The sequence below is a fragment of the Pongo pygmaeus genome, chromosome 12 (genome assembly GCF_028885625.2).
Source record: "Pongo pygmaeus isolate AG05252 chromosome 12, NHGRI_mPonPyg2-v2.0_pri, whole genome shotgun sequence".
NCBI lineage: Eukaryota > Metazoa > Chordata > Mammalia > Primates > Hominidae > Pongo > Pongo pygmaeus.
This window is the reverse complement of record NC_072385.2, coordinates 59,290,411-59,305,114: the sequence shown is the minus strand read 5'-3', so window position 1 is coordinate 59,305,114 and position 14,704 is coordinate 59,290,411.

Below are 14,704 nucleotides of genomic sequence, written 5' to 3'. Positions count from 1 at the left end.
ACATGTACCCTCTAGTGGTCTTTTTCTTTTTTTTCTTTTTTTTTTTTTTTGTTTTCTGAGGTGTCTCGCTCTGTCGCCCAGACTGGAGTTCACAGTTCACTGCAGCCTGGACTTCCTGGGCTTAAGTGATCCTCTCGCCTCAGCCTCCCGAGTAGCTGAGACCACAGGTGCGTGCCACCACGCCCGGCTAATTTTCTCAAAGTTTTTGCAGAGACAGGCGTCTCACTGTGTTGCCCAAGCTGGTCTTGGACTCCTGAGCTCAAGGGATCCTTCTGGTTTGACCTCCCAAAATGCTGGGATCACAGGTGTGAGCCACTGCCTCCGGCTTTGTTTATGTGTTCAAAGTGTGCCAACCATCAGCACTAATTTTTTTTTTTTTTTTTTTGACAGAGTCTCACTTTCTAACCTAGGCTGGAGTGCAGTGGTGCAGTCTCGGCCCGTCGCAACCTCTGCCTTCCAGATTCAAGTGATTCTCATGCCTCGGCCTCCCGAGTAGCTGGGATCACAGTCGTGCGCCACCACACCCGTCTAATTTTTGTATTTTTTTTTTTTTTTTTTTTTAGTAAAGACGGGGTTTCACCATGTTGGCCAGGGTGATCTCGGTCTTGAACTCCTGACCTCAAGTGGTCCACCCGCCTCGGCCTCCCAAAGCTGGGATTACAAGCGTGAGCCACCGCGCCCAGCCTAACCATAATTTTAGGCCATTTTCATCACCCCGAAAAGAAACCCCATACCTATTAGCAGTCACTCTTTATTACCCACCTCCCTCCTCCCAACCCCTGGCAACCACTACTCTACTTTCTATTTCCATGGATTTACCAAATCTGGACATTTCATATACACTGTGAATGGAAGCATACATTACGTGGTCTTTTGTGACTGACTTCTTTCACTTAGCATAATGTTTTAAAACTCACCCATATTGTAGCATGTATCAAAGCTTCATTACCGGCCAGGCACAGTTGTGGCTTACGCTTGTAATCCCAGCACTTTGGGAGTCTGAGGCTGGCGGATCACTTGAGCTCAGGAGTTCAAGACCAGCCTGGGCAACACGGTGAAACCCCGTCTCTACAAAAATACAAAAATTAGCCAGGCGTAATGGTGTGTGCCAGTGGTCACAGCTATTCGGGAGGCTGAGGCAGGAGGATCCCTTGAGTCCAGGAGATGGAGGCTGCAGTGAACCAAGATGGCGCCACTGCACTCCAGCCTGGGTGACAGAGCCAGACCCTGTCTCTAAAACAAAAAAAGAAAAAAGAAAAAAGCTTTATTTTTTCTATGGATGAGTAATATTCCATTATGTGAATATACCACATTCTGTTTATCCATTCATCTGTTGAGGAACATTTGGGTTGTTTCCACTTTTTGTCTATTATTAATAATGCTGTCATGAACATTCATGTACAGGCTTTTGTGTGGTATTAATGCCAAGTGACAGCCAAGCAACGCCTTCATTCCACCATGGTGGAATGAAGAAAACAAAAGGAAAATAGTGGGAGACTTGAGTCATAGCTCAGCAAATGGTGGTGCAGGGTGCTCAATGTAAAGTAGTTTGCCCTGTACCTGACTGCACAATGTTCATGTTTCCAGTAATTTTATTTCATTCGTATATCACTTGTCACATTAAGTTAATGATGTTAGGGCACATAAGACTGTGTTAAATTATATTTACTATTTCTTGAATATATTTTTCAGTCAGTTATGTAAAGCAAATTTACATACTCTTTTTCCTCCCCTGAAAAAAATGAATTAATAATTTTAATTTTAATTTTTTAAACTTTTGTAGTTTTTTGGAATTTGATTTATAAATATATGCAATTTGATATCGCTATATGGAAGTTACCAATATAGGAACACAGATTTAGGCCGGGCGAGGTGGCTCACGCCTGTAATCCCAGCACTTTGTTAGACTAAAGTGGGCAGATCACTTGAGCTCAGGGGTTTGGGATCAGCCTAGGCAACACGGCAAACCCCCATCTCTACAAAAAAAAAAAAAAAAAAAATAGCCAGGCGTGGGGTTGCACGCCTATAGTCCCAGCTACTTGGGAAGCTGAGGCAGGAGAATGGGTTGAGCCCTGGAGGTAGAGGCTGCAATGAGCCGAGATCACATCACTGTACTCCAGCCTGGGTGACGAAAGTGAGGCCCTGTCTCAAAAAAAAAAAAAAAAAGTACATCTATTTATACTTCTGTGGTAATTTATATTACTTAAATAATATCATAAAAACAATTTCCAAATAACATGGGAAAAAAGAAATTCATGAACGTTTTCCCTCTTTCAATGGTATTTTTCTTCCAGTTGAAGAATCACTGAAGATAGAAGGCCAGCTATCTATAAAAAAAACCTTTCAGGATGGCTAAATTTGGTTGGGGTAGTGGGGAGAGAGGATTTCAGGGTTAGGGAAAAATCCTCAATCAATATTTAAGCACGATATCAACATAGTTCACTTAGAGATCAAAGATAAGGTTTTCCAGTAAAAGAGAGAAAAAGAAATTGTTCATTGCTAATTGCTACAGGACAATTTGTTCCCCACCAGACAAGGTCTACACAAAGACTGAAGAAGTTTTATTCACTTCTTGGCTTAGCCGGCCAGAGATCACTGCACACCATCTGGTGACAGCAGATGCTGAAAGCAGAAGCTAAGCGGCAAACTATGAAGCCTCCAGGACTAGATCTTCTGAACCTCTCCCTACCCCCCTTTCATCACACAGTTCCCCTTTCTAGTTCCCTGAGGCAGGATTTGCAACTCTGCATTTTCATTCTGTGTAAGCGCCCATCCTATCATTTGCAAAACTCCCGTTTTACCCTAACAACCTCACCCACACAGGGCATCTTCCCACTTTGGTCGCAGTAAGGTTCCTGCCCCTCCCAGCCAGTTGGTGCTGTTGGGAGCTCAAGCTTTTTTTTTTTTTGTCTTTTTAAACAAAAACAAACAAACAAAAACTCCACTCCTGTGACAGATTAAGGAATTTTAATCTTTGTCACAAATAGGTGAAGAGAAACAAAGAGTAAAGTTGCTAACCAGCCTGGGCAACATGGCGAAACCCCTTCTCTACAAAAAATACAAAAATTAGCTGGGTGTGGTGACTTGAGCCTGTAGTCCCAGCTACTCTGGAGGCTGAGGTGGGAGGATCCCTTGAGCCCAGGAAGTCCAGGCTGCAGTGAATGGAGACTGTGCCACTGCATCCAGCCTGGGCATCAGAGAGAGACCCTGCCTCAAAAAAATTAAAATAACATAAAATAAGTTGGTAAGCTGTTCATGTCCATTATCTCAGTACTCAGGTTGCAGACATTGCAGACTGTGAAGGAGAAATCCCAATTTATCAGAAATCAAAAACTCACTCAGCGGCTGGGCATGGTAGCTCACGCCTGTAATCCCAGCACTTTGGGAGGCCAAGGTCGACAGATCACTTGAAGCCAAGAGTTTGAGACCAGCCTGGCCAACATGGTGAAACCCCATCTCTACTAAAAATAGAAAAATTAGCCGGGCGTGGTGGTGTGCACCTGTGGTCCCAGCTACTAGGGAGGCTAAGGCAGGAGAATCACTTGAACCCAGGAGGCAGAGGTTGCAGTGAGCCGAAATCACACCACTGCACTCCAGCCTGGGTGACAGAGCCAGACTCTGTCTCAAAAAAGAAAAAGAAAAAGAAAAAGAAAAAAAATACAAAAATTAGCCAGGCATAGTGGCATGTGCCTGTAGTCCAAGCTGAGGCTGGGAGGCTGAGGCTCGAGAATCACTTGAACCCAGGAGGCAGAGGCTGAAGTGAGCTGAGATCATGCCACTGCACTCCAGCCTGGGTGACTGAGCAAGACTCTGACTCAAAAATGAGATAAAATAGGCTGGGCGCCGTGGCTCACGCCTGTAATCTCAGCACTTTGGGAGGCCGAGGTGGGCGGATCACCTGAGGTTGGGAGTTCGAGACCAGCTTGACCCACGTGGAGAACCCCATCGCTACTAAAAATACAAAATTAGCCGGGCTTGGTGGCACATGCCTGTAATCCCAGCTACTTGGGAAGGCTGAGGCAGGAGAATCGTTTGAACCTTGGAGGTGGAAGTTGCAGTGAGCCAAGATCGCGCCATTGCACTCTAGCCTGGGCAACAAGAGCAAAACTCTGTCTCAAAAAAAAAAATTAAATTAAATTAAATAAATACAAAAACTAGCCGGGTGTGGTGGTGCACGCCTGTAATCCCAGCTACTTGGGAGGCTGAGGCAGGAGAATTGCTTGAACCTGGGAGGCAGAGATTGCAGTGAGCCAAGATCGTGCCACTGCACTGCAGCCTGGGCAACAGAGTGAGACCCTGTGTCAACAAACAAACATTAGTGTCACTAAAGTTGATATACAATCCCCTACTGGTAAATTTAACTGGCTTAAAAATTTTTTTTACAGTAGTTCAAAAAAAAATTTTTTTGAGACAGGATCTGGCTCTGTCACCAAGGCTGGAATGCAGTAGTGTGATCATAGCTCATTGCAGCCTCAACCTCCCAGGGTCAAGTGATCCTCCCACCTCAGTCTCCCAAGTAGTTGGGACTACAGGCTCACTCCACCACACCTGGCTAAATTTTTTTTTTTTTTTGGTAGAGACGGGGTCTCACTATGTTGCCCAGGCTGGTTTTGAACTCCTGGGCTCAAGGATGCTCCCTCCTTAGTCTCCCAAATTTCTGGGATTACAGGCATGAGTGAGCCACTGTGCCTGGCAACATTTTTTTTAAAGCATGTTACAGGAGAGACCTAAGAGAGACTGAGGAGTCTTAGGAGATGTCATTTAAGCCTAGTCTCCAGAAAATGAGTTAGCTGAATGGAGAGAAAAAAGAGATCTGCTCAGAGTCCATAGCATGTGCGAAGGTTCTGAAGCAAGAAAGAGTTTGTTGTGTTCAAGGAACTGAAAAAAGCCAGTGTGATGAGAATGCGACAGACAAGGGGGAAAGTGAAGGGAGATGAAACCAGCCACCAAGAATCTTGGATCTTATTCGAAGCAAGGTGGCCAGACATTGAAAGAGTTTCAGGACAAGCATGACACCATTTACTCTTTAAAAAACCGAGACAGTGGCCAGGGGTGGTGCCTCACACCTGTAATCCCAGCATTTTGGGAGGTTAAGCGGGGAGGATCCTTGAGCCTAGGAGTTCAAGATCAGCCTGGGAAACATAAGGAGACTCCACCTCTACAAAAAATACAAAAATTAGCTAGGTGTGGTGACATGCCTGTAGTCCTAGCTACTTGGGAGGCTAAGGTGAGAGGATTGCTTGAGCCTGAGAGGTTGAGGATGCTGTGAACTGTAATCAATCCACCGCACTCTAGCCAGGGTGATAGAGTAAGCCCCCGTTAAAAAAAAAAAAAAGCGAAGCAGTTAAGAGGTTATTGTATTTGTCGGAGTAGGAGATGGAGTTGACCTGGCCTAGGTCAATGGAGAGAGGTAGATGGAATTGAGATTTATTTTAGAGAAAAAAATACACAAGTCTCAATGAAGAGCTGGATGTAGAGTCAAGGCTGATTCCTGTGTCTTTGGCACAAGCAACTGGTAGCTGGTTGTCCCCATTTACTGAGATGGAAAAGACTGGGAAAAAAGTAGCTTTAGGGGAACATCAGGAGTCTGTTTTGGATGCATTAACTCTGAAATGTTAGACTATATAGATATATACAGATTTGGAACTCAAAGAAGAGGTCTGGATGGATGGATATAAACTTGGGAGTTATCAGCATATAGATATTTACAGACATGGAAGTGGGTAAAATAGCGGAGGGGAGGGTAAAGAGGAAGAGGTGCCAAAATGGAGCCTTGAGGACGTCTGATATATATATTTATAATATATATTTATATATACATATATATATTTTTTTTTTCAAGACAGAGTCTTGATCTGTCATCCAGGCTGGAGTGCAGTGGCGCGATCTTGGCTCACTGCAACCTCTGCCTCCTGGGTTCAAGCAGTTCTCGTACCTCAGCCTCCTGAGTAGCTGGGATTACAGACGCGCACCATCACGCCCGGCTAATTTTTGTATTTTTAGTAGAAACAGGGTTTCACCATATTGGTCAGGCTGGTCTCAAACTCCTGACCTCGTGATCTGCCCACTTTGGCCTCACAAAGTGCTGGGATTACAGGCATGAGCCACCGCGCCCGGCCCACACTTCTGACATTTAAAGACCACAAGGGAAGAAACTGACAAAGGAGGCTGAGAAGATGCAGTCAGAGAAACGGAAGGGGAACTAAGAGGGAGTATTATAAAAGCAAGAGAAGAGTGTTTAAGAATGATCTATTCGACCAGGCGCGGTGGCTCACGCTTGTAATCCCAGCACTTTGGGAGGCCGAGGAGGGCGGATCACAAGGTCAGGAGATCGAGACCATCCTGGCTAACACAGTGAAACCTCATCTCTACTAAAAATAGAAAAAATTAGCCGGGTGTGCTGGTGGGCGCCTGTAGTCCAGCTACACGGGAGACTGAGGCAGGAGAATGGTGTGAGCCCGAGAGTCGGAGCTTGCAGTGAGCCAAGATCACACCACTGCACTCTAGCCTGGGTGACAGAGCGAGACTCTGTCTCAAAAAAAAAAAAAAAAAAAAAAAGAATGATCTATTCAATGATCTTGAAAGTTCCCATAAGAGGAGGACAGAAGGGGGAAGTTGATAAATGTGAATGTGGTGACATTGGGAAAGTCCTCTGACAGCATTCTCATTGTCACGCTCCACTGCAGTGGTTCAGGAGTGAACACCCACAAAAGACATTGGTGTAGGGGGAGGGATTCAGGCAGGAATCAAGGGTACAGATGACAATCTGTGTTACCAGGCACGGCCTGTAGTTCTCTGACTACAGAGTAGCCTTCTCTGAAGGTGCATTTTTTTTTTTTTTTTTTTTTTTTGTGATAGAGTCTCGCTCTGTTGTCCAGGCTGGAGTGCAGTGGTGCAATATTAGCTCATTGCAACCTCTGCTCGATTCTCCTGTCTCAGCCTCCCAAGTAGCTGGGATTACAGGCGCATGCCACCACACCTGGCTAATTTTTGCATTTTTAGTAGAGATGGGGTTTCACCATGTTGGCCAGGCTGGTCTCAAACTCCTGACCTCAGGAGATCTGCCCGCCTCGGCCTCCCAAAGTGCTGGGATTACAGGCGTGAGCCACTGCGCCCAGCCTGAAGGTGCACTTTTGAGTGAGATATGATGACAAAATTTTGGCTCATATTGTTGACAAAAATTTGGCTAATATTGTTTTCAACCGTGGAGAGACCCCAATCACCCTGAAGTTTTTTATTTTTTTGAGACGGAGTCTTGCTCTTGTCGCCCAGGCTGGAGTATAATGGCGCGATCTCGGCTCACTGCAACCTCTGCCTCCTGGATTCAAGCAATTCTCCCACCTCAGCCTCCTGAGTAGCTGGGATTACAGACATGCACCACCACGCCCGGCTAAAGTAGAAATGGGGTTTAGTAGGAATGGGGTTTCACCATGTTGGCCAGGCCGGTCTTGAACTTCTGACCTCAGGCGATCTGTCCACCTCAGCCTCCCAAAGTGCTGGGATTATAGGCATGAGCCACCGCATCTGGCCCACTCTGAAGTTTTAAAATGCCTCTACTCTTTTTTTTTTTTTTTCTTGAGACGAAGTCTTGCTCTGTTGCCTAAGCTTGAATGCAATGGCGCGATCTTGGCTCACTGTAACTGCGGCCTCCCAGGTTCAAGCAATTCTCCTGCCTCAGCCTCCCAAGTAGCTGAGACTACAGGTATGCGCCACCATCCCTGGCTAATATTTGTATTTTTTAGTGGAGACAGGGTTTCACCACATTGGCCAGGCTTGTCTTGAACTCCTGACCTCAGGTGATCCACCTGCCTCGGCCTCCCAAAGTGCTGGGATTATAGGCGAGAGCCACTGCGCTCAGCCAAAATGCCTCTACTTTTATATTTTTGTCATTTTCCTTTGTTGTCTTAACTTTAACTCACTAGTTGTGTAACTAATGTAAGTTATTTAACCTCTTTGTGCCTCAGTTTCCTCATCTGCAAAATAGGAATAAGAGTAGGACCAATGTGAAAATTAAATAATGCATGTAAAATGCTCAGAACGGTAACTGGTATATGTTGGTTATTATTATTTTGTTAATGTACTTTTCCCCTGCTTCCCCTCATACTGGCTATTATTATTAGTCAGAAGCTAAGGTTTGTGTTGTTGACTTCTTTCCTTTTCTCTTAAAGTTCAAAAATGATTATTTCTCTTGTATCTTAAGAAAGAAAGAAAATGGATTTGAAAATTAGATTGGCCATTTACTATCTGTGTGAGGTTACTAACCTCTTTGTGCCTCAATTTCCTCTTCTGTAGAATGGGAATAATAGTAGTATACTGCTTTATAGGGTCATTGTGAGGATTAAGTGAGTTACTAAGCATAAAGCAGTTGGTACAGTGACTAGCACACAGTAAGGGCTACCTGTTAGTTACATTGTTATCTGCAGCAAATTATTTCTCCCAATATTGTTACTAACTTTACAATGCTAAATGTGGATCATTGATAGTGGCAGGAGGCAGACAAATGCCTAGGCAGACAGGGGCAAGTCCCTGGTGAAACCCAACCTTCAAACCAAAGACAGTTTTAAAGCCTGAAAGTCAAGCTACGAGTCCTGGGTAAATCCATGGACTGGATTGAGAGCCTCTCTTCCTGTTTGGTATGCTTTCCTCTGATTGATTCCCACCCTTCACCTATTTTACATATACCTACCTTTCCCTAATTGGTTTTTTACACTGTCATGCCCACCTTTGAGTGGTGCCTTTGTTTTAGCCTTTTTGCATACTCACAAACCAATCAGCACACACTCCCCATTCTGAGCCCATAAAAGCCCTGCAACCAGCCATACTGGGAGGGACACCATCTGACTTTGGGTGGGGGATCACCCTCTCACCTCCTCTCCAAGAGCTGTTCTGTCACTCAATAAAATTCTTCTCCACCCTCCTCACACTTCCACTGTCAGCATAACCTCATTCTTCCTGGATGCAGGACAAGAACTCAGGAATTGCCAAATGTGGATACGAGCTGTAACACAGGCAGGCTGGGGCATGCCCAGCATAGCTGTGGGATGAGCGCGGATCCTGCAGCCAGCACAGGATCTGGGCCAGTGTGCAAGCCAGGTGCGGCCCAGCTGGCCAAGTGGACGGGGCAACTCCTGTGGCAGGCCTGGGGCCGACTGAGGCCCAGGTGGGGATGACACTGGCTACGGAGGTCCCTGGCTGGCAAAGTGACCAGGAAAAATCCTGCATCACTGTCATCTCAGCACTTTGAGAGGCCAAGGTGGGAGGATCACTTGAGCCCGAGAGGTCGAGGCTGCAGTGAGCCATGTTGGGACCACTACATTCTAGCTTGGGTAATAGAACAAGACCCTGTCTCAAAAAAAAAAAAAAAGTTCAATTTAATAAAATCAGGACTAATAACTGTGTAGAAATTTTTTCATGATAATTATGGCTACAATTCACTTGTAATTAATTGTAAGGAGATGATAAGCAAAAACATGATGAATTGGCATGTAAGTACTGAAGGAAGTCAGACAATAATCTCCAAAACAAATTTTGGTGCTACTGTCAGAATAATTTATTTTTAAGCACATTGGTGAACATCATCTCTATTTCATAAAACAATCATACAAAATTTTTATTTTTATTTATTTTTTTTGAGACAGGGTCTCACACCCAGGCTGGACTGCAGTGATGCGATCATGGCTCACTGCAGCCTCAACCTCTCACACTTGAGCCATCTTCCCGCCTTGGCCAAGTAGCTAGGATTATAGGCACACACCACCACGCCTGGCTAATTTTTGTATTTTTCGAAGGTCCCACTATGTTGCCTAGGCTGGTCTTGAACTTTTGGGCTCAAGCAATCCTCTTGCCTTGACCTCCCAAAGTGCTAGGATTACAGGCATAAGCCACTACAGCCAGCCCAAAATTTTCATAGATGGTAAAAATTTAATAAGAGTTGTTTGGTTTTTAAAAATTAATGAATAAATTAAATTTATTCTGTCACCTCCTTAATTTCACAGTGAAATTAAATTCACTCTGTCACCCAGGCTGGAGTACAGTGGCATGATCTTGGCTCACTGCCACCTTCACCTCCCGAGCTCAGGTGATCCTCCCACCTCAGCCTCCTGAGTAGCTGGGACTACAGGTGCACACCACCACACTCAGCACATATTTCTATTTTTAGTAGAGACAGATTTTTGCCATGTTGCCCAGGCTGGTCTTGAACTCCTGGGCTCACGTGATCTGCTGGCCTCAGCCTCCCAAAGTGCTGGGATTACAGGTATGAGCCATTGGGCCCAGCCAAGAGTTGTTTTAGCAGGCAAAAAAGAAGAAAAAGGAGGAAGAAAACAAAGAAGATGGAAAAGAAGGAAAAGGATGGGGAGGGAAGGGAAGGAGAGGGGAAAGGAGAAGGGGAGAGAGAGGAAAAGAAAAAGGTTTGTTAGAGTGTAACCTTCAGTGCGAATCATTTCCTTAAGTCTTCTGTGACCTTGTCAGGGGTTCCTTCTCCTGCATTCTGGCCAATGTGTTCTGCCAAATGCCCTGCCTTCAACCAGAACTAACAACAGTACTAGTTAGGTTTTGTGGATGAACATGGATTTTGGATGAAGACAGGTTTACATTTAATCCTGGCACTGCCATTACTAGCTGGTGACCATGGGCAAATTACTTTCACTTTGTGAATCTGTCTCTTCTTTTTTAATATAGAGATAATATGATAAAGTATTGACCTCACAGGAATGTTAGCATTATGAATAAATGTAGGGGAAGAATCTAGCACAGTGCCTGATGCATGATTAATGGTACATAAACGTAGTGCCCCTTCTTCCTCACCCTTTGACTCCCTATCCCCTTTTCTATCCTGTTAAATAAGTAAGATTTCCTTACTTTTCCTTGAAATTAGAAGAAAATCTCTTTGCATCCACTTAGGTGCCACATTGATTCCTCCCAAATCCAGAGGTGCCCCTTAAAATGAAGGCACCCCTAGTTCAAGGCAACAAGCAAAAGTTGAAGAGGCACCTAAGTCCAAATTCTCAGGTCAGAGTTCTCCAAACACAGAATCCTTAAGCAGCTGCCTTTCATCCCCCTTGGTTCATGAAGATGTACAGAGAGGCCCTGTCACTGGCAGCATAATTGCTTGAACCCAGGAAGTGGAGGTTGCCGTGAACCAAGATCGTGCCACTGCACTCCAGCCTGGGTGACAGAGTGAGACCTCAATCTCCATCTAAAAAAAAAAAGGCTGGGTGCGGTGGCTCACGCCCGTAATCCCAGCACTTTGGAGGCTGAGGTGAGCACATTACCAGGTCAGGAGTTTGAGACCAGCCTGACGAACATGGTGAAACCCCGTCTCTACTAAAAATATAAAAATTAGCTGGGCGTGGTGGCGTGCGCCTGTAATCCCAGCTACTCAGGAGGCTGAGGCAGGAGAATCACTTGAACCTGGGAGGCGGAGGTTGCAGTGAGCTGAGATCGCGCCACTGCACTCTAGCCTGAGTGACAGAGCAATACTCCATCTCAAAAAAAAAAATATGTTTGGTCATTAATGTGCTGTCTGCTTGCACGCTAAAGATGAATGAGATGAATCATGAGATATAAATCGCCCTGGTTAAATAAGCCTACATCCACTATTGTTGAAGATAGACAGGTGCACAAACAACATCAAGATGTTCTGAGGGTTGAAATAGGAGTATTCCTACATTCTACAATAGCCCAGAGGAAAATGCAATTCATTCTGTCTGTCAGTTTTGTGTTGGAGCAAAAAGTTTATTTTGCCTGTGTGCGGTCCTGATTCCTGGTTATTTGTCTATGAAGCATTCAGGCTCACTTAAAGTGGAGGACTAGGGGCCAGACTTTTAAGTCAGGCAGGGTAGGGGTACAGGGAGCAGAGAAAGGAGCGCAATTGAACACCATGCAGAAGTGCAGTGTATGCTTAGTATAGAGGGCAGAGCAAAGAAAGACGAGGCAGAAAGACTAGCTGGGGTGGGATATAGACAGGCTTGAGCACCTCCACCTCACAGAGTTTGGACTAAAATTGGGGCAAAAAATATTTTTGTTAAACAAAGGAGATTTTATTTTACTTTTATCATTATTTTGAAACAGGTTCTTGCTCTGTCACCCAGGACGGAGTGCAGTAGCACAAGGTGCATCCCGGGCTCAAGCCATCCTCCTGTCTCAGCCTCCCCAGTAGCTGAGACTGATACAGGATGTAGAAAGAAATTATTTAGGCAGATAGTGAGGGCAAATGAGTCCTCAGCAGAGCTTCCTTTCTAACAAAAAGCAGCCCAAGAAATTAGTTTTCTCCTAACAAAAGGTAGCCTGAAAAATCTAGCTGCAAACATAGGTAAGCAAGCTGGAACATTGCACAGGGGAATGCTGGCAGCTGTGCCAATAGAAAAGGGGTACCTGGGGGCCAGGCATGTCCGTCATGGAAGCTTCATCTTCCTTTTTGTTAGCACGTGTACAGTAAGAAAGAAGTGGGCAACATGGCACAGCTTAGGCTGAAAACCCGCCTGCATAATAAAAGACTGGGGTGGGGGCTGCCAGAAAATCGTGCCCCGTGCAAATGACACACCTGGTCCTAACCAGCTTTTTGTGCCCTACATAGATCAGACACAACTTTCCAACCAGCTCATCTATAAAACCTTCTGCATTTCACCATGGGTCGACAACCCATTTTTCTGGGACCCCTCTCTGTAGCAGAGAGCTATTTTCTTTCTTTTGCCTATTAAACTTCCTGCTCTTAGCCTCACTCTTTGTGTGTCCACTTACTTCCTTGATCTCTGTGGCTGTGAGACAATGAACCTCAGGTTTTACCCCAGACAATGAGGCTGCTTCAAGACTACAGGTGCATGCCACCACAGCCAGCTAATTAAAAAATATTTTTTAGAGACAGAATGTGAACCCAAAATATTTGAGATAGGTCTCAATCAATTTAGAAAGTTTAGTTTGCCAAGCTTAAGCACGCACCCATGATACAGCCACATCAGAAGGTCCTGATTACATGTGCCCAAGGTGGTCAGGGTACAGCTTACTTTTATTCATTTTACGGAGACATGAGACATCAATCAATATGTGTAATATGTACACTGATTTGGTCCCAAAAGATGGGACAATTCAAAGTGGGGAGTGGTGTGGGGAGGCTTTTACGTCATAGGTAGATAAGATACAAAAGGCTGCATTCTTTTGAGTCCTTGATCAGCGTTTCACTGAATACACAATTTAGTCTGGCTCAGTGAATCTGCATTTTTACATAAACAATAGGGGAGGCCGGGCACAGTGGCTCACGCCTGAAATCCCAGCACTTTGGAGGCCAAGGCGAGCAGATCTCCTGAGGTCAGGAGTTTGAGACCAGCCTGGCCAACAGGATGATACCCCATCTCTACTAAAATATAAAAATTAGCTGGGCGTAGTGGCAGGCACCTGTAATCCCTCCCGAGCTACTCGGGAGGCTGAGGCAGGAGAATCACTTGAACTCAGGGGGCGGAGGTTGCAGTGAGCTGAGATCGCGCCATTGCACTCCAGTCTGGGCAACAAGAGCTAAACTCTCTCTCTCAAAACAAAAACAAAAACAAAAACAAACAAAACAAAACAATAGGACAGAGGAAGCAATCAGATATGCATTTGTCGCAGGTAAGCAGAGGGATGACTTTCTGTCCTGCATCTGTGAAGATCATCTATCAATTTACATTGCCAGGGTGAAATTCAACAGAACTGTTTTCAGGCAAAGATCTTGAGACCTACAAGGAATTTCCTTGTGGGCAAATTGTGAGGAAGATATGCAGCTTTTTTTTTTTTTTTTAATCTTTGTAGCTATCTTATTGGGGAATAAATTGGAAGGCAGGTTTGCCTGACATAGTTCCCAGCTTGACTTTCCCCTCGGTTTAGTGATTTTAGGGTCTGAGATTCATTTTCCTTTCACAGGGTGTCACTATGTTGCCCAGGCTGGTCTCAAACTCCTGGGCTGAAGTGATCCTCCCACCTTGGCCTCCCAAAGTGCTGGGATTACAGGTGTGAGCCACCATGCCCAGCCTATTTCATTATTATTATTTTATTATTTTATTATTTTATTTTTGACACAGAATCTCATTCTGTTGCCAGGCTGGAGTGCAGTGGCACGATCTCGGCTCACTACAACCTCTGCCTCCTGGGTTCAAGCGATTCTCCTACCTCAGCCTCCTGAGTAGGTGGGACTACAGGCATGCACCACCATGCCCAGCTAATTTTTGTATTTTTAGTAGAGACAGGGTTTCACCATGTTGGCCAGGATGGTCTCGATCTCTTGACCTTGTGGTCCGCCCGCCTCTGCCTCCCAAAGTGCTGGGATTAAAGGCATGAGCCACCGTGCCCGGCCGAGACAGAGACAGAATCTCTGTCACCCACACTGGAGTGCAGTAATCCCATCATAGCTCACTGCTGCCTCAACCTCTGGGGTCAAGGGATCCTTCCATCTCAGCCTCCCGAATAGCTGGGACCACAGGTGTGCACCACAACGCCTGGCTAAGTTTTTTATTTTTTGTAGAGATGGGGTCTCACTATGTTGCCCAGGCTGGTCTTGAACTCCTGGGCTCAAGCAATTCTCCCACTTCAGCCTCTCAAAGTACTGGGATTACAGGCATGAGCCACCCTATTAGACTATTTAGCCTATTAGACTATTTAGCCTAGTCTAAATAAATGATATTTTAAGAGAGTGGGAGCATAGAAGCAGGTCCTTTTGTGAAGCATATTAAAAATA